At 42.3% G+C, this 25,662-nt stretch overlaps 1 protein-coding gene across 1 annotated transcript in view; it reads right to left on the bottom strand.

Moving 5' to 3' along the window:
* Nucleotides 1–25,662, bottom strand: part of GHR (growth hormone receptor) — a 378,351-nt gene that overhangs the window by 184,876 nt on the left and 167,813 nt on the right. Inside the window, exon 3 of the mRNA XM_075839462.1 lies at nucleotides 5,997–6,045. The gene's annotated coding sequence lies outside the window, so the exon portion shown is untranslated. The remainder of the gene's footprint in view (nucleotides 1–5,996; nucleotides 6,046–25,662) is intronic.

Below are 25,662 nucleotides of genomic sequence, written 5' to 3'. Positions count from 1 at the left end.
CTTCCGGGCTCTGTGTTGGCAGCTCCGTAGAAATGAATGGAGCGCCGGTCGCGCTAGTGCGCATACGTGACCAGCGCTCCTTTCATTTTGACTGAGCTGCGCAGACGCCGGAAGTCAGAGGTTAGTCATGGAGAACTTCAGGGGACTTTCTGTCCCCCATTCTCCCTATCGCTGCCAGCGATCACACATGTATCCCCTATCCTGTGAATAGGGGATGCATGTTATTTGTAGGACACACTGTAGGTCGCATTTTTTTGGGGGGTTGGGGACGCTGTATGGCGTTCCCTACAGGGGGGGGGGCTGTATGGCGTTCCCTGCAGGGGGGGCTGTATGGCGTTCCCTGCAGGGGGGGCTGTATGGCATTCCCTGCAGGTGGGGGCTGTATGGCGTTCCTTGCAGGGGGGGCTGTATGGCATTCCCTACAGGGGGGCTGTATGGCGTTCCCTACATGGGGGGCTGTATCGCGTTCTCTGCAGGGGGGGCTGTATGGCGTTCCCTACAGGGGGGGCTGTATGGCGTTCCTTGCAGGGGGGCGCTGTATGGCGTTCCCTACAGGGGGGCTGTATGGCGTTCTCTACAGTGGGGGCTGTATGGTGTTAGCACCATACAGCCCCCTCTGTAGAGAATGCCATACAGTCCCCCCTGTAGATAATGCCATACAGCCCCCCCTGTAGATAATGCCATACAGCCCCCCCTGTAGATAACGCCATACAGCCCGCCTGTACATAACGCTATACAGTCCCCCCTGTAGATAACGCCATACAGCCCCCCTGTAGATAACGCCATACAGTCCTCCCTGTAGATAACGCCATACAGTCCCCCCTGAAGATAACGCCATACAGTCCCCCTGTAGATAACGCCATACAGTCCCCCCTGTAGAAAACGCTATACAGTCCCCTCTGTAGATAACCCCATACAGCCCCCCTGTAGATAACGCCATACAGTCCTCCCTGTAGATAACGCCATACAGTCCCCTCTGTAGATAACGCCATACAGCCCCCCTGTAGATAACGCCATACAGTCCTCCCTGTAGATAACGCCATACAGTCCCCCCTGTAGATAACGCCATACAGTCCCCCTGTAGATAACGCCATACAGTCCCCCCTGTAGAAAACGCTATACAGTCCCCTCTGTAGATAACGCCATACAGTCCCCCTGTAGATAACGCCATACAGTCCCCCCTGTAGATAACGCCATACAGTCCCCCCTGTAGGTAACGCCATACAGCCCCCCCTGTAGATAACGCCATACAGCCCCCTGTAGATAACGCCATACAGTCCCCCTGTAGATAACGCCATACAGTCCCCCCCTATAGATAACGCCATACAGCCCCCTCTGTAGATATCTACAAAGGGGGCTGTATGGCGTTATCTACAGGGGGGGCTGTATGGCGTTATCTACAAGGGGGGCTGTATGGCGCTATCTACAGAGGGGGCTGTATGGCGTTATCTACAGAGGGGGCTGTATGGCATTATCTACAGGGGGGGCTGTATGGCGTTATGTACAGAGGGGGCTGTATGGCGCTATCTACAGGGGGGCTGTATGGCGATATCTACAGGGGGGCTGTATGGCGCTATCTACAGAGGGGGCTGTATGGCGCTATCTACAGAGGGGGACTGTATGGCGTTATCTACAGGGGGATGTATGGCGCTATCTACAGGGGGGGCTGTATGGCACTATCTACAGGGGGGCTGTATGGCGCTATCTACAGGGGGGGCTGTATGGCGCTATCTACAGGGGGGGGCTGTATGGCGCTATCTACAGGGGGGCTGTATGGCGCTATCTACAGGGGGGCTGTATGGCGCTATCTACAGGGGGGGCTGTATGGCGGTATCTACAGGGGGGCTGTATGGTGCTATCTACAGGGGGGGCTGTATGGCGCTATCTACAGGGGGGCTGTATGGCGCTATCTACAGGGGGGGCTGTATGGCGCTATCTACAGGGGGGCTGTATGGCGTTACCTACAGGGGGGCTGTATGGCGTTATCTACAGGGGGGGGCTGTAAAAAAGGCACTATCTACAAGGGGGGGTTGTGTGACACCCAGGGGAGGGGGGGCCCCAGTCAAAAGTTTGCTATGGGGCCCAGTCTTTCCTAGTTACGCCCCTGGGTCCACCTTAAATAATAGTGCCATACAGTGAACAAATAACAGTGCCATACAGTGTCAAAACAACAGTGCTACGTGCTGCTCAAATAATAACACTATATAATAACCGCATAATTCCACAGCAAGTGCCATGACGTAAGGCTAGACCAAGAAAGGGGAAAGAGTTGTGGGGGCCCCTTCTACAATCAGCCCTGATGGGCATTGTATTGTACAATTTGGAGCCCGTGGAAGTTGTTAAAGCCTCTTTTAGTAGTGGAGAAGACCAAGAAAACTAATGAAAGGCTGAATAGAATATTTAACGACTTTGCATAAAAGGACCAATGATCTTTCAGTTTATGCGGTTGACTTATCCCATAGAGCAACTAAGGCACAACAGATCATGACGGATCTGTCAACGCATCCTATTAATTTTTATGGGGCTCAAACTAATGACAAAAAGTCTTCCCCGATTCCCTTCTGATCGTTTATTTATTATTCAATCTCTCAGCTCTCTTTTGTAAGAATACAGGAACTGAAGGGCACTGGATGGGAACTTTAATTCAGTGATGCCCCGATCATACAGTAAGCAATTTTGACAATGGGCATAACAGAGAATTGCTGGTAAAGCAATTCCCTAGTATAACATTTAAAGTGGCGCCACATGATAAACTATAATCAGAACTGAGCAGTGCCTGTTTTATACTCTACATTATCTGTTTTTAGGTATCTGTTCAGCACCACCATTGTCAGGTTGTTTCTGCATGTTTATTACTAATAGACTGTGTGCTTTAGATAAGAGGTGTCATATTAGAAGGTACAATAGTTAATCTTTAGCGTCATAAAAATGTGAATTTTAACACCATAATAAAGTATAAATAGTAGTAGCTTTTTGTGCAACAGGTGGTTCAGGGTAATATGCAAACAATGACCCATAGCGACGTACATCACTGTCGTTCTTAAAATGGAAATTTTACCTCTCTTGACATGTCTATTTTATTAAATACATTTATTTCCAATAAATTAACATTGCTAGAACATATTTTCTTAGAACTCTGAGTTGTGCCATTCCTCTGTTATTCCTCCTAGAAATGTATGAATAAATTAACAACTGGATGTTACCATTCGTCTTGTCACAGGGGTGTGTCCATACACAGTCTCACTTTGTCAGCACTCATTGGACATTGTCCGTCTGTGTAGGGACACAACCCCAACTGGAAACACAGAGTTGTCAATTTATTCGTAAATTTCTAGGATGAATAACCGATGGATGGCACAACATAGATTTCTAAGAAGCAATGTCCGAGAATTGTTATTTCATAGGAAATATGAATATTAGAGAGGTGAAAACTCCTCTATAACCAACTCTGGGAACTATTTCCAGGACACATGTATATAGTCAGTTACACTGTATGTGACATACGTGACAAAAACCTATACACCTCTCATACAAGACCCAAAGCCCAAGAGAACGCCATAACACATGTAGAGTCCACGGCCGTGGACCGTCGGGATTACTCACCCCCCCCCCCGATGGCCGCAGCCATGGATCTGTGAGTGCTGGCCCGCATCTCCTCCCTAGGAGATGCCAGCAGTCACTTCCACTCCGTTCTGCTGTGTCCCGTAGGGTGTATGCGCACGCTCGTGCCCGACCTTAAAGGGCCAGCGCGCACACATGTAAATTATCATTTATTAGCCCATGATCCCCTGGACTATATGAAGGGCCCTGCCCCTTTACTCCTTGCCTGAGCATTGTTGTGTTTACCCGTGTTAGTCTTGCAAATGGTCCCTTAGTGTTATCCTGTTCCTAGTGTTCCCGTACCTGCTACCTGAGTCATGTTGTGCCACCGGTCACGCCTGCTGTGTTACACCACGCCTGGTGTCTGCTACCATGGTTCCATCTGAGCCTAGCCGTTGCTACTGTCTGAACTACTACAGGTACCCTTGTACTTGGACTATATATACATTGACTTGGTACACTGTTTGGCCAGCTGCTATCCCGCTACGGCGGTTACGGCCCAGTGGGTCCACATACCCACAGATCGTGACAACACAACTCTACTTTTCTACAATTCAGTCTTTCCAAGGTTAGAGTTCACCTCTCAGGTGCAGAGATTTAGGGGGTTCACTGTGCCTACCTATAGAGCTTGGTGCCCTGACAGTGCTAGTAAGATAGCCTGTGAGTAGCTTCTGTTTATGAGGTGAGAGATTTAGGGAAAACATATATATCTCTTTGGGAATTTGTCATAATGAAGTACCCTAATATAATAGCTGTTATTTTCACTATCTGTTGAGTGGTGAAAACCTGTGCAGGACTTTCCTATCCAGAGGATCTGATTTTTTAGCAAACAAGACGATGGGGAATTGGCCCTATGATTATGGAAAGAAGGTCAAGGAGAAAACATACACCATGCCCTTCTGTCTTGTTTGAAAAAAACCTGGCACCATAATAGGCAGCCTATTTTGATTTTTGCTATGGATCCCCCTCTCTTCTATGTACGCCACCATTTGTTTTTTTTTAGAAACCCTTGTACAGTATAAAGAATGTGCACAGATACTGTAAATAGCAATTGACAACCAACACAATCAAGAAAATAACTATTGTAGGATGAAGTCAACAGTAAAACCAAGGTCAATAAGGCCACATATGTCTTAGATATAGTTGATTATTTTGTAATGAATTTACTATCTACAATAAACTACACTTTTAAAGTTTTGAATGGTGTAGATCCGGATGCTGACACTTAGCAATTGCTAGAAATAAAGGATACAAGTCCTCTACTGAGTACTGTGCCCCTGAAAGAGGTTGTCCGAGAGTTATATAAATTAAGCTAGCAGCAGCAAATGTTAGAAAAGAAAAAAACCCTGTACTCAACTGTTAAATCCCCTACTGCTCCAGCGACTATGCTTCTGGTGTTCCCCCGCCGATCTTTATTTACTTTTCAGGAGCAATGACGTGCCGTACAGGTGGCAGATCATTGTAGCAGTGGGCAATTGAACAGGTAGAGCTGGTTTTCCAGTTTTATTTTTTTTTTACTTTCGGACAACCCCTAAATCCCAGTCTGTATTTTTTAGCCCTTCTCTTGTAAACGTGTATGGACTGAAGAAAGTACAAAGAATGTATGGAGTCTGTATATGGCTCTCCAAGAAAAAATCAAGAAAATTCAGCTGAGAGAAGAAGGGACACAACATTCAGTAGAGCATTTGTCCCCTTCATTCTCGAGACCATAATATCATAATAGTTAAATAAAACACATGGACACAGATGTTCGATGGAGGTAAATTAGGTACGGACATCTTTTTTAAAGACCAGTTTAATTACCAACTTTGGAAATTACCAACTTTAAGTTAATAACTTTTAAATCAATAACCACGATAAAACAATAGTTCTGCCATAGTCTCGGACCAACCATCAGATCCTTAATTTACCTGTCCACTTGCATGGAGCGCGCGACTTACCCTACCTTCTAATAAAGAGGCAATGACTTAAATCCAAAACATTTTGAATAACAATACAGGAGGAAAAGTGGGAAACACGGATCTAGAATAGGTACACGAGCTGACAGGCCCACAATCCATGGACACATATTTTATACATTACCAGGTAGGTCACATGGGTTTTACACCACCTAATGACCTACCTGTCACTGGGCAACATTTTTTGTTTCCTCGGCAATTGCAGCATCATAGCTTATTAATCTGACCCAATCTTGGGCTAGAAAGCATTGGGGGATTTTTGGTGGGAAACATCCTTTTAAATGCCCATCAACGAGAAGGGATGGACCCACCTGGTCCTTACAGTCCGGTATCCTTATATACTTAAAAAATGAGAAATTAAACTTGATCGTATGACAAAAATAAGGTGAAGTTTCATGGTACTAAATAAATGTTATATAAATGCAGAATCATTCTTACCCTACATGCAGTCTGGTAATGCTGTCTGGATGAAGGTGGGATCACTTTCCTGAAAGATGAAAAATAAAAGTATAAAATTATGTAGTATTCAAAATATTTAAAAGATAGCCTTATAATTTCATACCAAGACTATAGTCCGCCTGCCACAGATTCCCTCTAATTGGAGACATCTAGGGGAAGACAATATGTATGTAAAGATATTTACAGTTCCATTTAACAGATCCATTAAGGAAAGTCAATTCTTGGTACACTTTATGTTTACGTTCAAAATCATTTAGTAGATCATTGTTTGTTTTTATCTTTTCTGTAGAGCTAGTAAAGATCCTATTTTTTTCAGATGAATCCATATGTATATTATGCAAATGGAGGCAATCACATGCCATACATTTGGTTCCGTCTCCCATTGACTTCTATTGGGAGGAAAAATTCCTATGGCAAAAAGACCCTTTCCTCTACATTTACTCCATAAAAACCTATAGGAACATTACAGAATACATTGTATACTTTTTTTTTGGTATACAGACTTATATGTCAGACGTACGGCCCAAATGTGATGAGTATAGAGCCTTAGGGCCTTTTCACATCAGCACTGGGCTTCCGTTTGGCTTTCCATATATCTGTTTCGTCAGAGGAACAGATGAACGGAAAAACAATTGTAAAGTATCGTTTCCGTTTGCATTACGATTGATTTCAATTGTATTTTTTTGCTTTAGTTTGTTTCAGTTTGCCTTCGTTACGCTAGGTTTCCGTTTCTTTCACGGAAACAATAGTGCAGCACACTACGCTATTGTTTCCGTGAAAAAAACAGAAACCTAGCAGAATGGAGGCAAACTGAAACCAAAAAAAATACCATTGAAATCAATGACAATGCAAACGGGAACAATGCTTTCCGTTTGCCTGTCTTTTCATCTGTTCCCCTGATAGAACAGATGAACGGAAAGCCAAACGGAAGCCCAATGCTGATGTGAAAAAGCGCTAAACCTGACAGCAAGTGTTCAATTCCCCTGCAAAGTTCCCAAAGAAGAAATTAAACATTACAGAGTTCTGATATCAATAAGGGTATGCTCACACGTCTTATTTTCGGCCGTTTTTTTGGCCGTAAACGGACGAAAAACTGCTTGAAAAACGGCTGCATAAAAAAACGCCCACGAAAACTAATTGCATGTCACTTCTTGAGCCGTTTTTCATTAACTCTATAGAAAAACAGCTCCAAAAACGGCCGTAAAAAACGCTAGTTAATTAAATAACGGCTGAAAATCAGGAGCGGTCCTACTGCAGAGACAGAGATGAAGACGACGCCTTTGCATTTTATAGATGACTAGATTGTAATCACCCCCTATTTAACCGGCCGTAGGCGGCATAGAACCTGAGCTAGCACAATTATAAGAATTTAATGTTTTTTATTTTAGTCGTGTACATGCTTGTAGAGCCTGAGGATGAACACTCCGGCAGCAGAAAGATACTGTTTTCTATAAGGAGAGACCAATAGGATGTAAAATTATTGCACTTGTGTTTAAGGAAAAAGCAGCACATCCAAAATTACTCCTAATAAAATGAAAAAGGTGTGTTAAGGATCTGCCAGGCACAGCTTCTGTATCTACGCCCATAGGTAATCAGTCTGCACCTGCTCCTATGTCTGGGAGACTGACTCCATCTTCCACCACTCAGGATGGCAGGCTTAGGAGTGGGAGAGCCTATCATAGCCTGGCCAGACGGAGCTAGCTCCCGCCCTCTGTCTATTTATACCTGCCTTTCCTGTTCCTCCTTGCTTGTGATTCTTCTCCTTTGGTTTCCTGGCCCTGCTGCAGCTTCTTGATCTATTTGACCCTACTTCATATTGACCCTGGCTTACTGACTACTCTCCTGCTCTGCGTTTGGTACCTCGTACACTCCTGGTTTGACTCGTCTCGTTCACCACTCTTGTTGCTCTCGGTGTTGCCGTGGGCAACTGCCCCTTTTCCCTTGCTTCTGTGTACCCTTGTCTGTTTGTCTGTCGTGCACTTATTGAGCGTAGGGACTGTCGCCCAGTTGTACCCCGTCGCCTAGGGCGGGTCGTTGCAAGTAGGCAGGGACTGAGTGGCGGGTAGATTAGGGCTCACTTGTCTGTTTCCTTACCCCCGTCATTACAAGGTGCAAAGCAGATTTAGGGTCTAGTGGACTTCTATAGGCGAATCTAGGAAAAAATGCAGCACTCCAATATGTAGATAAGCCTTGAGCTTCACAACATGACAGCAATGTTTGAACCCCTAAGGGTCTATATCAAGCAGCAATAAAGTGCATAGAGCCAAGATAATGACATCATGTCACTGGAGTAAGTGATGTCACTATATGTTTTGATATATATACACTTGGCATTATGCACTTTATTACTACTTAATGAAGAGTTGAAACGTTGCTGTCATGTTGTCAAGTAAATAAAAGCTCCCAATTCATCTATCTATTGGATCATTACATTAGTGTTGTCATTTTCAGTCCTCTTCATTAACCATACTAATGTCATATCCCAAAAACTGTGTTTATAACAAGACAAATGACTACTAAACAATTAAAACACATTTACAACTATAGCCACAATTATAAGGAAATCTCCTAATAACAGATGGACCACTGGGCTTGCGGAGGCCTATTACAATCTGGGTGAACATGCTCTACACTTGCCAAGCTGAGGGCGGTGTTAGACGTGGGCACAATGTTACTCCATTGATCAAAGGTCCATAATTACGTGGAGCTGGCCCCGGCCAGCAATCATAAAGGCAAACAGCTAAAGGAGTATTGGCAACTCAGACATTTATGGCATTTCTACAGGATATGCCATAAAAGTATGCTAGATGAGGGTCCCAGCTGTGGCATCGATGTTTCAGCAACACCCATAAAAATGAATGGAAAGAGCCGCACACATGCACAGCCACCTCTCCATTCATGCCCTGTTTGGATATGGCAGCCATTTGGGGGAACAAGGTGGGACTCGCATTTGTTAGTCATTTATGGCATTTCCTGTGGATATGCCATAAATGTCTAAGTTGGGAGTAAACTTTTGTTGGTATTGTCTATAGCCCTCCTAGACATAAATCTATCATCATAAGACAAAGGTTCTGATTTTTACAGACAAAAAAAGCTGTTTAAAAACTTAACACGATAGGGGCATACTAGACAAACCCTTTTGGTCTTTAGCTGCTATTCTATGATATTACACAAGAGGACTAAGGTAGGTGCATTCAGATGTGCGGTAACTCAGCCACTCGGTGTTTTCATTCTTTTCAAAGTCAGTTACAACCGAGAAAAATAAATTATAGTATTATCTTACGAGATTCAAAATCTTTTTTTTTTTAAAGAAAATAGTCTAAAACTTTAATAGAGAGTTCTCAGAAATATTTCTACAATAATTTTTTTACAAACGTAAAATAAATTTTCATGGATTAAAAAAAAATTATATTTATAGTACAGGGTGGGCCATTTATATGGATACATCTAAATAAAATGGGAATGGTTGGTGATATTAACTTCCTGTTTGTGGCACATTAGTATATGGGAGGGGGGAAACTTTTCAAGCTGGGTGTTGACCATGGCGGCCATTTTGAAGTCGGACATTTTGTATCCAACTTTAGTTTTTTCAATGGGAAGAGGGTCATGTGACACATCAAACTTATCGAAAATTTCACAAGAAAAACAATGGTGTTCTTGGTTTTAAGGTTACTTTATTCTTTCATGAGTTATTTACAAGTTTCTGACCACTTATAAAATGTGTTCAAAGTGCTGCCCATTGTGTTGGATTGTCAATGCAACCCTCTTCTCCCACTCTTCACACACTGATAGCAACACCGCAGAAGAAATGCTAGCACAGGCTTCCAGTATCCGTAGTTTCAGTTACTGCACATCTCGTATCTTCACAGCATAGACAATTGCCTTCAGATGACCCCAAAGATAAAAGTCTAAAGGGGTCAGATCGGGAGACCTAGGGGGCCATTCAACTGGCCCACGACGACCAATCCACTTTCCAGGAAACTGTTCATCTAGGAATGCTCGGACCTGACACCCATAATGACATAAATAACTCATGAAAGAATAAAGTAACGTTAAAACCAAGCACACCATTGTTTTTCTTGTGAAATTCTCGATAAGTTTGATGTGTCACATGACCCTCTTCCCATTGAAAAAACTAAAGTTGGATACAAAGTGGCCGACTTCAAAATGACCGCCATGGTCAACACCCAGCTTCAAAAGTTTCCCCCCTCCCATATACTAATGTGCCACAAACAGGAAGTTAATATCACCAACCATTCCCATTTTATTTAGGTGTATCCATATAAATGGCCCACCCTGTATAGTATTTATTTCATGGTATACATGAAAGAGAGCGTGCCACATAGCAAAGATCAAACTGGCCCACCAATATGTTGCCACCATCCCATTTATGCCCTTTTTATGACCCTTGGGCCAATTCCTTTGTTTGCTTACATTGCAGTTACTCCAGAGAGAGGGGAGTCCTGCACAGGTTCTCACCACTCAATAGCAATTTATAGTTGGGTCCACACTTTCCAAGACTTTGTGTAAGCTCCTGAAAGTAGCTACAAGTGCTAGTAAAAAAAAAACAGATGTCCATTTCCACCTTGTCCCCTCCGAACCGGCTAAAGACCATCTGTGGGGTTAGACAAAATAGTGTGGGTTCATTTTAATAATTTCCCTCTAAAAACAAAGCAGTGTGTGTGTGTGTGTGTGTGTGTGTGTGTGTGTGTGTGTGTGTGTGTGTGTGTGTGTGTAGGGGTGGGGGTATGTCATGATGCAGAAAGTTATTTCCCACCCAGTCTTTGATCTGATCTAATTTCCGCGAGAAGGAGGGGGAGGTAATGTGGATGCCTCCAGGACATGTATAGAATTTTCCCCATTTTTTATTTACCATATAGGATATGATCACAGAAGAGATGGATATTATTGTGTCACTAGTACTTTTTGTTTATTTTTTTATTTACATTTAGTGTCCCTTTAAATCTTACTACCAATCCAAAGGTATCAGAATTTCCAATAAATATCACAATCAAAGATCACAATGGCCAAACAGCTCGCTATGTAAACATGTACATTGTAATTATATACATGTAAAAACAAATAGGAAGTAATTCAATAATTAGATGTGCCGATGACAAGTAGGTACAAGCAGCGGAAGCAGTTATACTTCACTATATTTAGTACGACAAAATAGGTAATTAAGCAGATAGTATAAGTGAAGGTTTAACACTTTATATTTCATTACTAAAACTGAACAGCTGCCAAGACAACGTCAACAATGTAATGTGTGTATAATGCTGGAGGGTCGTGATACATTTTTACTTCCATTTCTCAGTCTCTAAGCACTATATTCTCCATATCGCTGACTCACAGACTTTCATAGGATAAGAAAGATAGGTCAACATTTGAGGCTATTGTCTATTCTAAAATCCTGGCTGTTGGACTCTGTTATATGTTATAAATAGAAGGTGCCCTATTCTCCCCTAGAAACAATCTTCTGGGGCAGAATACTGTACCTCTATAACAAGGCATCTGATAACACATGGAATGATTTTTTTGTGGGTAAGTAAACTTTCAAAAAACTTCTGAGATGTCATAGTGATGTCAGAAGTTTTAATCGGTGAGCTTCCAAGCACTGAGACCCCCACCGATCGCTAAACAAAGCAGCTGAAGCGCATGGGTGAGCACTGAGCCGCTTAGTTTCTCATCAGCTTTTCTCGGAAAAACCAAGCAATTGGTGTACGGATTCAATAGAAAGTCTATAAGCCCGTACACCAACTGCTCAGCTTTCCGAGAAAAGCCAGTCAGAAACAAAGCGGCTCAGCACTCACCGATCGCTTCTGCAGCTTGGTTTTAGCGATCGGTGGGGGTCTCATTTCTCTGACCCCCACCGATCAAAACTTCTGACATGTTACTATGACAAGTCAGAAGTTTTTTGAAAGTTTAGTTGTCCTTTAAAATTATGTGTAAATGTGTGAGAAAAAGAAACTCTGCATGCCACTGTATGAAATTGAAGGCACACAGAACTAGATGGGCAAATAGATTTCTATAGGTGTCATATTATGGATCCGCACAACGCAGATCCCTTAGATGGCCATATTCATGGGGCCTTAAATGCAACATATCTGCTGATATTAGGATATTGCAGTTTCCTAATATTTAGTGAAACATGTAGCAGAATTACACAATGGTTACTGTATTTATATAAATCTCTAATATAAACATTGGAATCGGCTGCATAAAAATCAATGTATGTCTATTCACACGGCCATTGTTTTAAGTGACAGTGTCAATGGCCAATGACCAAATTAGACATGTCCTATTTTTGTCTGTTTTCACGAATCCCCCAAAAGACTCAAGTTTTTCACGGCCGATTTGTCACACGTTTGTGTGAATATTGCCTAAAGAGGTTTTCTCCTATTCTCGGTCTCCCGACCATTCCTGTTGTCATGGCAGTGCAATGACATTTTGCAAGCGCCACTTTAAGACAGCACTTATTTGCCGGCCGCAACAGAGATGTTACTATAGACAGTGATTGGTTGTTGTGGTCACGTGGCTCTGCTTAATGACATGTCGTCACATTTTTGAGCCACTAGCAATTGTTTTTTAGGGTTGGAAAACCTTTCAAGCCTCTTTACTATTTTTGTTTTTTTCAAAATGTAATATTTCAAGTCTCAGGCCGCATTGATGTTACAAGTCATTGTTTCAACCCACAAAATTTGTCCAATATATGAAAATCAGGTTCACATGAAATATTTTTTTGGTCTGTTCTGGGGCGGAATGTAATGTGTCCTGTGTAGTTTACAAAGTAGAAGAATTTCAAAGAAAGTAAACAGCGCTTTTTATAAGAAACAAGATCTAGCTAGCCATTCTGTGACTTCTGAAGGTCGTCAATAAAGATATTTCTCTGGTAACTTGCTTTACTTCTCCAACATCTCCTGCCCAAAAAACTGTCCTACATATTCCTTTTGAAATACATTAACATTATTTTGGATGAAATACAAAATAATGCGCTCAACTGAGCTAAAAGTAAACCCCATATTACAGTTGATAGAAATATACTGTACATATAATAAACCTGAGTAACTTTGTAAACACATTACATTACTATTTTTGCTCTGACCCTAAGTTACAGTCTGTATCATAGCCCAGAGCTACAATCACAATTCTGCTGGTTGCTACTGGAAACAGTCAAAACTGTTTGTCAAAAGACATTCCCCTAACAGCTTAGCTGAGCTGTTATAATGGCATTTTTTCCTACATCAAATTACTGTACAGTGTCTGGTGCAGCTAAAATAAACTGCAGAATTGTGAATACAGCTCTGAACTATAATACAGGCTGTAACTTAGTAAACTGTAACAGGGTGATAAAGGGTGAATGTACATTGTAAGGCTTTCTGTTTTAACTCACAAAGCCTCCCTTTAACAATCACAAATGTATATATATATTCAGAGATGTTATGTATAACTATCTTGTGTAAGGAAATGTGTATTATACATTTACCGTTCCTTTAAGATGAACTCATTTTAGGCAGTATGTCAGACTACTTGTTCCTATCTGAATAATGTACACGGAGGAATCTAAGATATGTACATATTTTATTAGATCTTTTCTGCAAAGCTAGAAGAATTAGTACGCAATGGACTGGAATTCATCTATCCTGAGGTTGAAGCAATGCGTGCATGCTCAAATAACATGCATACAGTACCTATAAAATGTAATGATAAACTACAGAACAGACAAATGTATCAGAAATTCCTTAAAGTCAAATAGATGCAAAAAACGTTGCAATGTAAAATGAAAATAGCTGGTAGTTACCGTACAAGCAAAATTGACATTTTATCAGGGTGATCTTAAAACCTGACTTATGTCGAATCCCGTATACAAGCATCTCCAGCAGGCTGGAGTCCCTGACATCTTTAGCCCCTGCTACTCTGGCGATCTTGGTGGACAATACTCTGCTGGATGAATTAAAGACAAGGTATTCCATGGCTGTCTATACCAGCTTCGACATTTAGGACCCTAATGCCATGTTCAGATGTGAGGGAATTGCCAAGATTTTTGGTGCGGATTCTGACCCATATTTCACAGCAATTTACAGTACAATGGGGGGAAAACGGCATCCACGTGTAGTGTAAAAAATATGCACAGAAATCAGAACATGCTGCAGTTTTCTAAATCTGCAGCATTTTCATTATTTTGTGGAAATGCTGTACACGTGGCCATACACATGTTTGGCCGATAGAGTTCTCTCGTGTCTCCACCACAAAACATATTTAGTTAGGAGAGTAAGATACTTCTACCTGCTGCCCCATAAACATTAGATTGTCGACTTATCCCGCTGAAATCAAAGGGTTCGTCCGACTTATCTAATATGAAGGGGCGGCTTAAAGGGAATGTGTAAGTTACTTATTTTTATAATATTTTTTACGTTTTTTTGCTGTATTTTTTTTTTTCTTCCACATGGTGGAAAGTATTAAAAATTAAATAATAATTTGAGATGTTTTTCTATATTGGCCACCAGAGGAAGCACTTCCCAGAATTACAGCAAGGTGAATCAGGCAGAGCAGCCTGACCTACAGTAGCTGCTGTAAGGGTACGTTCGCACGAGGTCATTACGTCCGTAATTGACGGACGTATTTCGGCCGCAATTACCGGACCAAAAACAGTGCAGGGAGCCGGGCTCCTAGCATCATACTTATGTACGATGCTAGGAGTCCCTGCCTCGCTGCCGGACAACTGTCCCGTACTGAAAACATGATTACTGTACGGGACAGTTGTCCGGCAGCGAGGCAGGGACTCCTAGCATCGTACATAAGTATGATGCTAGGAGCCCGGCTCCCTGCACTGTGTTCGGTCCGGGACTTGCGGCCGAATACGTCCGTCAATTACGGACGTAATGACCTCGTGTGAACATACCCTAAATGTGGGAGGGAGACACCCCCCCTCCCTATTTTTGGCTACAAGCCAGGAAAAGGTGTCTTCAAATTGCTAAGCACTGTCCGGGTCCCATTTTGGGAGAGCTTTTACAATGGCAGCTGGTAGAAGCTATAGGACACACCAAATGCCTAAGAATGATGAAAGTCAAGAGTGAGACCCTGTGATGAATGACTTTTCAGTTTACAGGTTCACACGGCTTGTATTTGACTGCGTTTTTGATGCATTTTCGCACTGAAAAAACGCATCAAACACGATTTTTTACACAAGCGTTTTTAAAAAACGCGTTGCGGAAAAAAGAAGCATCTTGTCAATTCTTTAGCACCTAAAGTGCGTCAAATGTTCCCATATCCTATGGTACTAATAATTACGCGCCAAACAACGTGCAAAAAGCCCCTTGAAAGACGCGACAAAAAACAGTTGATTAAGCTTCCCATTTACATCAATGGGATAGCACGCTTTTAGTACTTACAACACAATTTTTTACGCGAGTGTTTTTAAAAAACGCGTGTGGAAAAAAAGAAGTGTCTTGACAATTCTTTGGCACGTAAAGCGCGCCATATATTCCCATTGTTAATGGGACTCCTAATGACGCAAAATGAGAAAAACGCGGTGCAGGCAGAAGACAGAAGTCGCTGTAGGTGAGAAGATTTTTATTTTTTATATTACTAACTTTATTTTTTTATTTTGCAGGTTCTGCTCGTTTGGACTAAGTTGTAGATTCACTGGAATACTTAGATGATCTACGTTTTAAAAAAATAAATAAAATGGTTAACAAGTGTTGTGCGGGGGTGTATTCAAACAGTGCAGTTTTGCCGCGTTTTCACCACGCAGCCGAAAACCACACAGAAAAATTTGTGGTAAAAACGCATGCGCTATTCGATGTGGCTTTCGGTCGCACGGGAAAGATGCGGCAAAACTGCACTGTGTGAATACACCCTTAGGCCCTGTTCACACAGAGTTTTTTTTCAGGCAGAAAAAAAAATGTGCCTCAGAATTCCTTCAGGAATTTTGGAGACGATTTTAAACTGCCTGCATTTTTTTCCCGCTGATTTCGCAGCCATTGAAGCTAATGCAAGACTCATGGGCAAAAACGTCACGAAGAACGCCTCCGAAAAGTTCACAGTAGAAGCAAAGAACAACGGAGAAGCGGTGCTCGCCGCTGAACTTTTAAAACAGCCGCCAATCAGATATTTTTAAGCAACAGCGTCGAGTACCGCTGCTCCAGCGAGTGCTCCCCCACACATCAAAATCAGCGCCAGCAAGCTCTGTGTGAACAGGAAGTTATATCTCTGTTTTTTAATACTTCATTACCACCTTAGTAATGGCAGTTGTCTGTTTGACGATGTCCATTACTAAGGCGGGGCTTAGTGTTAGGCAGTAAAATGGCTTCAACTAACCCCCCATTATTACCCCGGTATCCACCGCTACCAGGGGTATCGGGAAGAGCCGGGTGCGATCCAGTACCTGGCTATCTGCAGTGATGGTAGGGCACTGGGTCGGCCGCAGGCTGGTATTATTAGGTTGGGAAGGGCCAAAAACAGAGCGCTCCGCAAAACACTAACCCCCCCAAACATGCAACCGCGCCAAACATGCAACCGCGCCACACACAGAACCAAGCGCGCACACACCTCACCTGCATGTTTGGAGGGTTTGTGTGTGGGGGGGCGCTTAACGGAGCAGCGGTTCTCGCCATTGATGCTTCAAAACAACTGATAAGCGTCTGTGAAGAATCAGCGGCGCTCCTGTGCCGTTGATCCTTCATAGCCGCCAATCAGCTGTTTTGAAGGAACAGCCACTAGCACCGCTGCTCTGGTCGAGCGCACTCCCACACACACACCCACCAACATGCAACCGTGAAACACACAGACAGACACACGCACACACACACAAACCCACTCACGCACACACACATACACCTTACTTGCAGCCGGTCTTCTCCAAAATGGCGCCGGATTTCCCCCTATAAAATAACTTCTATGCTGGGTCACTCAGAACTGCTCATGCGCAGTACAGAGCGAGACGGCAGAGGACGTAATGAACGGGTCCAATTCGTTATGTCCTATGCCCTGTAGCTGCCGAATTCCATCTGTGTATGTGTCATTAAGAGACACATACACAAATGAAATAAAACATGGCAGCCCCCAGTAAATGAAAAAGTATTAATAAAAAAAACAACATTTCATGTGAAAAAATAAAGTACATATAAAATTTTATTAAATAAAAACACATAAACCTGTGGAAGCTCCATAGGCAGCCTTTTTGGTTGTCACGAAGACTTCTCAGAAGCAGATAAAACAGATTTTACCAACCTAAAATCAAGCAGTCGTCAGCATGGCGCCTGTACGGTGGCACGCAGAGTTCCTTCGGCTTCACACTACGGACATACGACAGCATATTATAGAGATATTCTCCATTATAAGCAATGTTTGTAATGGAACAATACCTCCATAATTTGGCATCCGATGGAGAAAGTCATGAGTTGTTGTTTTTTTTAAAGTTAGGTTCCATGTGAATCCGAACACTGACCAGCAACCCAGCATGTCCGAGCGTTACATAGACAGCCCATTGATTTAGATGACAGCTGTGTAATAATCAATTTCTCCTGCGGTGGTAATAACATACTTGCTGCTGGGTTCTCCCACACATTACAGCTGATGGTTGGTGTTTCCAGCAGAACAACACCCTGTGATCAACTTATCGACAGGAGACCCATTCTAACAAATAGGGACTTTCCAAAGATTGCTACTGCAGACCAATAATTGTTGGTAATAAGGACAGAACGCAGCATATCAGTAAATATATCCATCTTGTATAGCTGGTGAATAACTTCTTTTCAGCTGTCCACACACACACTATAAACGAATAGGTTTCTTTAATAATAATAATAATAATAATAATAATAATAATAATAATATAGTGTATAGTATAGTATAGTATAGTATAGTATAGTATAGTATAGTATAGAGAACCTATAGAGAGAATAGTCAAAAAACTAATACAAATGTAACAAATAAATAGAAATTTGTTTTATTAACAGACAGATACAAACAAGATTAAAAAATATTTTTGAGGCTATCTTCATTTAAAATGGTGTAAAAATTGAGACGTAATTTATTGTATTATCTGACACACTATACCAGATAGTTTTTTGAGATAGCCCATTAGCGCTTCATGTGTACAAATTGGTTGTATATAGTATAGTATAGTATAGTATAGTATAGTATATACAGTCAGAATTATTTGGACAGTGACACAAGTTTTTGCATTTTAGCTGTTTACCAAAACATATTGAATATACAGTTATATAATCAATATGGGCTTCAAGTGCAGACTCTCCGCTTTAATTTGAGGGTATTCACATCCTAATTTGAGGAAGGGTTTAGGAATTACAGCTCTTTAATATGTAGCTGCCTCTTTTTCAACGGACCAAAACTAATTGGACAATTATCTCAAAAGCTATTTAATGGGCTGCATGAGCTATTGTCTCATTAATCCATCATCCATTGAGCTGGTAAAAGGTCTGGAGTTGATTCCAGGTGTGCATTTGCATTTGGAAGCTGTTGCTGTGAACCCACAACTCAATGCAAGTGAAACAGACCTTCGTTAGGCTGAAAAAAATGAAGAAATCCATCAGAGAGATAGCACAAATATTAGGAGTGGCCAAATCAACAGTTTGGTACATTCTTGAAAAAAAAGAGCGCACTGGTGATCTGGTGAACGCCAAAAGGCCTGGACGTCCACGGAAGACAACAGTGGTGGATGATCGCAGAATCCTTCCCATGGTGAAGAAAAACCCCTTCACAACATCTACCCAAGTGAAGAACACTCTCCTGGAAGTAGGTGTATCAGTATCTAAGTCTACCATAAAGAGAAGACTTCATGAGAGCAAATACAGAGGGTTCACCACAAGGTGCAAACCATTAATCAGCCTCAAAAATAGAAAGGCCAGGTTAGACTTTGCCAAACAACATCTAAAGAAGCCAGCCCAGTTCTGGAACAGCATGAAACTAAAATCAACCTGCACCAGAATGATGGGAGGAAGAAAGTATGGAGAAGGCTTGGAACGGCTCATGATCCAAAGCACACCACATCCTCTGTAAAACATGGTGGAGGCAGTGTGATGGCATGGTGGAGGCAGTGTGATGGCATGGGCGTGCATGGCTGACAAAGGCACTGGGTCACTAGTGTTTATTGATGATGTGGCTGAAGACAGAAGCAGCCGGGTGAATTCTGAAGTGTTCAGGGATAAACTTTCTGCTCAGATTCAACCAAATGCAGCAAGGTTGATTGGACGTCGCTTCACAGTACAGATGGACAATGACCCAAAACATACTGCGAAAGCAACCCAGGAGTTTTTTAAGGCAAAGAAGTGGAATATTCCTCAATGGCCAAGTCAATCACCAGATCTTAACCCGATCGAGCTGCATTTCACTTGCTTAAGACAAAACTTAAGGCTGGGTTCACACGTGGCGGAATTTCACTTAAATTCCGCTGCGGACACTCCGCAGCGTTAATCCGCAGCGGAGCCGTTTGTCCATTGACTTACACTTTAAATTAGCAGTGTTCGTTTAGACGAGGCGTAAAATTCCGCTGCGGAGCATAGGCTGCGGAGCGGAATTTGGTGTCCGCAGCATGCTCTGTCTGTTGCGGAGCAGTGGCGGACTCATGGCGGAATTTCTCCATTGACTTCAATGGAGATTCTAATTTCCGCAATGAAGTCCGCAGCTGTCATGCACATGTTATGTGTGCTGCGGATCCGTCTTGCTTTTTTAACTTGACATTTCTTCATTCTTGCTGGACCTATGTATTTCTAGGTCTACAGCCAGACTGAGGAAGTCAATGGGGCTCCCGTAATGACGGGAGTGTTGCTAGGAGACGTCAGTAAATAGTCACTGTCCAGGGTGCTGAAAGAGTTAAGCGATCGGCAGTAACTGTTTCTGCACCCGGGACAGTGACTACCGATCCCAATATACATCTATCTGTAAAAAAAAATATAAGTTCATACTTACCGAGAACTCCCTGCTTCTGTCTCCAGTCCGGCCTCCCAGGATGACGTTTCAGTCTAAGTGACGGCTGCAGCCAATCACAGGCTAATAACAGGCTGCAGCGGTCACATGGACTGCCGCGTCATCCAGGGAGGTCGGGCTGGATGCCGAAGGAGGGACGCGTCACCAAGACAACGGGCGGTAAGTATGAATTTCTTTTACTTTCACAAGGGAAAGTGCTGTCCCTTCTCTCTATCCTGCACTGATAGGGAGAAGGGAAGTACTTTTACCGCAGTCCGCAGCAGCTAGTCCGCATCAATTTACTGCACATTTTGTGCAGATCCGCAGCAGAATCTGCAACGCAGATTCTGTGCGGCATTGATGCGGACAGTTGCGGAGGAAATCCGCCACGTGTGGTCATGCCCTAAGGCAGAAAGACCCACAAAGAAGCAACAACTGAAGACGCTGCAGTAAAGGCCTGGCAAAGCATCACAAAGGAGGAAAACCCAGCGTTTGGTGATGTCCATGGGTTCCAGACTTCAGGCAGTCATTACCTGCAAAGGATTCTCTACAAAGTATTAAAAAAACAACATTTTATTTATGGTAATGTTCATTTGTCCAATTACTGAGCCCCTGAAATGAGGCTGTGTAGAAAAATGGTTGCAATTCCTAAACATTTCACAGGATATTTTTGTTCAACCCCTTGAATTAAACCTGAAAGTCTACACTTCAATTGCATCTCAGTTGTTTCATTTCAAATCCAATGCGGTGGAATGCAGAGCCCAAATCATGAAGATTGTGTCACTGTCCAAATAATTCTGGACCGAACTGTATATATAGTATATAGTAATTGCATTAAGTATAATCAGCATCCATCATATTTGCAATAACCCTACTGGCACACAGTAACAAAGGTATTTTATTTATCACCGTATGTCATTTTCAAGAAATTACTGCATTTACAATTGTCAAGGCAGCGTCTGCCAGTAAATCAATATTAGGGACAGCGATGCAGAAAATTTGATCGTAATTATCGCTGTCAACATATTTTATTACAGCTATATTAACTGCAAGTACTGATGAATCCAATTATATGATCTAAAGCAGTGCTTCTCAAACTGTGGGGTGGGCCCCGCCAGTTGGGTGCCCCCTAGCTGAGGAGGTAGTTTTGACCGAAGTGATCATATAACCAACTTTAACCCCTTAGTGACCAGCCTATTTTAGGCTTTAATGACTAAGCTATTTTTTTTTTCGTTTTTCCATCATCGCATTTAAAGGGATCCTGTCATCAACATCTTACCTGTTAAAATCGCCGCAGCTGTCCAAAGTTAGTTTCTGTGCTCCTTTCTCCTTAAGTCCTCCTCTTGCCCTAAATATTGTTGTTTAAACTTTTCGCGCCTTCTATGTTCATTTCTTTTTACTCTATGATACAGAATCTTAACCCCGCCCACCACCGCCGTCTGTCCAGCCCTAAATGCCGAAATCTTGTTCCAAATATCAGGCATGCGTGCTTCACTACCCTTCCCTGCTTCTGCTGCTTTAGTGTCTCAATGCGCAAGCGCGGGATTTCATGTGCGTTGGAGTGAGAGAAACTGTCAATCAAAAAGAAGGAGGCGGTGTCAACTCTGAAATGCCGGAGGAATTAAAATTGGACTCTTTTCAGATGAAGATTTGACTCTTTTCTGCTCATTTGCATACGGCTCGGGACCGCTGAAAAACGGAATACTAAAGGTACAGAGCTTACTTAGAACATATTTATAGGTTAGATAACAATGATTTTTCACCCACTTTTACAAGGTATTGCTGGCTTGATAGCTAAAATGCTGTTGACCGGTTCCCTTTAAAGAGCTATAACTTTTTTATTTTTCTGTCGACATGGCTGTATGAGGACTTTTTTTTTTTCGGGACAAGTTGTATTTTTTAATGCCACCATTTTGTGGTACATATAATTTGTTTATTAACTTTTATTAGCTTGTTTTTGGGGGAATAGAAAAAAAAAACAGCAATTCCGCCATTGCTTTGTGCATTTTAAATTTACGCCGTTCACCGTGCGGCATAAATAAAATGTTACCTTTATTCTATGGGTTGGTACGATTACGGCGATACTATGTACAGGTTTTTTAGGTTTTACTACTTTTGCACAATAAAAACTCTTTTGAACTAAAATGTATTTGTTTTTGTGCTGTTTTTGATGCTCCACTGGTTTCAGGAGACAAATGAATAATAAATTGAGATATTTTTTCTTTTCTTTTGGTATTGACTTTGACCAATAGTGGTGAGGCCCAGGTATCACAATGTATTGGCAGGTGAGGCCACAATAGAAAAAATTTGAGTAGCCCCGGTCTAAAGGATGATATCATTGTATATAATATGGACTGTTCAAGCTTTTGTAGTGGACGGGTCTTCTATTCACCTAGTACGAATGAATTTAAAACAAAGCTCAAAAGTGAAGTATTAAAAATAAAGTATTTATCCAAAAATCCACCATCTAGCTAGGGATCCTGGCTGATCTGCCATATTCCTCCCCCTGGCAGCCTGGACTTTGTGTATCTGAACAAGCTACCAGCACTATATTTTAATGCAAAGATCCTTTTACAAGGGCAGATATTATGCCCATTAAACTATCAACAATACAACGTCAATCAGCGCTCATTTCTTTATTGAAATGGAGCACTGATCATAAGTATGGGAACGAAAGGTGATTAAGGCGATTGTTCGTCCCCATACATTTGCATTTTGTCGGCAGCACATCCTCAATTTACAAGGGGAGATGTGCTGCTGGCAAGCGACCATTTATCTTGCCGCATAAAAGCGATCAGCCGACGAACGAACGTTTTCTTATTTGTCGGCTGAGCGCTGCCCTGTTTACACAGGGCAATAATCAGGAACAAGCGTTCATATGAATGTTTGTTCGCCAGATGGTTGGCCTGTGTAAAAGAGCCCAATTTAAGTGTCCCTCCATTTTTAGTACCAGTTTAAAGTGTGTAGTAAGAAATGATAGAAAGTCGTCATTGGGAACACTCCTTTTAGATTCCTGTGCTTGCTCTACAGCTGGGTTGTGATTCTACCCAGGAAGGAAACAGGAAATCAGCGGTGCAGTAGGACAAGAATGGTGTCAGAGATTTCCAGTGATGGAAATCTCTGACAATTTCCAAGGCTTTGATTCAGGATGGACACCGTTGCAAGAAATCCAAACTAAAAATTGACAGAAAGGGAATCGCTTCCAGAGAGATTCCAGTAACAAAATGATACTAGCAAATTGCTATCCAAGCAAATCACCAATACTTAAAAAAAAAAAGTTGCTCTAGAAAAGGAGAAAGACATAATGGCTGTTTCATGAAGACAACCACTTTTCTTAATTTTTATAAAGGCATATGGACTTCAAATGGTGTTTTCCCGCTCTGCTGGGCCTGGCCCATTTATTTATTATATGGTCGACCATTAATTTGAAACCCCGCCATTTAACCCCTTCCCGACATTTGTCGTAAGTATACGACATGGAAAGCCAGTGCTTCCCACAAAATGTCGTATACTTACGCCAAATGTTTGGCACCGGCTCAGAAGCTGAGTTGGTGCCATCATCCCCGGATGTCAGCTGTATCTGACAGCTGACATCCGGCTGTAATGGCGGTGACCGGAATTAGCTTCGATCCCCGCCTTCAATGCGGTGTTCAAACGTGATCGCTACATTTAAGCTGTTTGCAGCTCATTGGAATCCCAGCAATGAAATTGCCGGGGTTCCGGTGGCTGCAATGGCAACTGGAGGCCTAATACTGGCCTCCTGGTCTGCCTAGCATGGAAGCCGGTCAAGATCCGCCCGGCGGCAGAGCCTGATCGGCTTCCGTAGCCGCCGGCAAGATGGCGCCAACTCAGGAGCTGATCCGGCATCATCACCGGTGGAAGTCAGCTGTATGTTACAGCTGACATCCACCTGTAATGGCAGGAACCGGAGCTAGCTCCGATCCCTGCCATTAACCCCTTCGATGCAGCAATCAAAAGCGATTGCTGCATTTTAGCGGTTGCTAGCAGATCGCCAGCCCCGACATGCAATCAGGACTGGCGACTGCTGCTATGGCAACAGGAGACACAATGGCCTCCTGCTCTGCCATTACGGAAGCCGATTAGGCCCCGCCAGGAGGCGAAGCCTAATTGGCTTGCTGTCAGTGAATAACTGACAGATCTAATACATTGCACTACTTGGTACTTCCAATAATTTCTGCAAAAAAACTGTGGGGTCAAAACGCTCATTATACCCCTAAATAATTTCCTCAATGGGTGTAGTCTTCAAAATGGGTTCACTTGTGGGGGGGGGGTTTCCACTGTTTTGTCCCCTCAGGGGCTTTGTAAATGCAACATGGCCTCCGCAAACAATTCCTGCTAAATGTGAACTCCAACAGCCAAGTGGCGCTCCATCGCTTCTAAGCCCTGCCGTGTGTCCAAACATCGGTTTATTACCACATGTGGGGTATTGTTTTACTCGGGAGAAATTGCTTTACAAATTTTACAGTGCTTTTTATCCTTCAGTCCTTGTGGAAAAGAGAAAAAATTAGCTAAACCTACATTTTCTTTGAAAAAATTTAGATTGTCATTTTCAGGGCCTAATTCCAATAATTTCTGCAAAAAACCTGTCGGGTCAAAACGCTCACTATACCCCTAGATAATTTCCTCAATGGGTGTAGTTTCCAAAATGGGGTCACTTGTGGGGGGTTTCCACTGTTTTGTCCCTTCAGGGGCTTTGTAAATGTGACATGGCTTTCGCAAACCATTCCTGCTAAATTTGAGCTCCAAAAGCCAAATAGCGCTCTTTCACTTCTAAGCCCTGCCGTGTGTCCAAACAGCCGTTTATTACCACATGTGGGGTATTGTTTTACTCGGGAGAAATTGCTTTACAAATTTTGCATTGCTTTTTCTCCTTTAGTCCTTGTGGAAATGAGAAAAAAAATCGCTAAACCTACATTTTCTTTGAAAAAATGTAGATTTTAATTTTCACGGCCTACTTCCAATAATTTCTGTAAAACACCTGTGCGGTCAAAATGCTCACTATACCCCTAGATAATTTCCTTGAGGTGTGTAGTTTCCCAAATGGGGTCACTGTTGGGGGATTTTCACTGTTTTGGCACCCCAAGAGCCCTTCAAACCTGACATGGTGCCTAAAATATATTCTAATAAAAATAAGGCCCCAAAATCCTCTAGGTACTCCTTTGCTTCTGAGGCCGGTGCTTCATTCCAGTAGCACGCTACGGCCACATGTGGGATATTTCCAAAAACTGCAGAACCTGAGCAATAAATATTGAGTTGCGTTTCTCTGGTAAAACCTCCTGTATTATAAAAAAAATTGTATTAAAAATTTATTTCTGCAAAAAAATATGAAACTTATAAATTTCACCTTTACTTTGCTTTAATTCCTGTGAAATGTCTAATGGGTTAAGACATTTTCTAAATGCTGTTTTGAATACTTTGAGGGGTGAAGTTTTTAAAACGGGGTGACTTTTTGGGGGTTTCTAATATATAAGGCCCTCAAAGCTATTTCACATCTGAACTGGCCCCTGTAAAAATAGCCTTTTGAAATTTTATTGAAAATGTGAGAAATTGCTGCTAAAGTTCAAAGCCTTGTAACGTGCTAGAAAAATAAAAGGATGTTCAAAAAACGATGCCAATCTAAAGTAGACATATGGGGATGTTAATTAGCAACAATTTTGTGTGTTATAACTGCCTAACTTACAAGCAGATACATTTA

This window comes from Rhinoderma darwinii, chromosome 1, assembly GCF_050947455.1.
Source record: "Rhinoderma darwinii isolate aRhiDar2 chromosome 1, aRhiDar2.hap1, whole genome shotgun sequence".
NCBI classification, from domain to species: Eukaryota; Metazoa; Chordata; class Amphibia; order Anura; family Rhinodermatidae; genus Rhinoderma; species Rhinoderma darwinii.
This window is presented reverse-complemented; position numbering and strand designations above follow the sequence as displayed.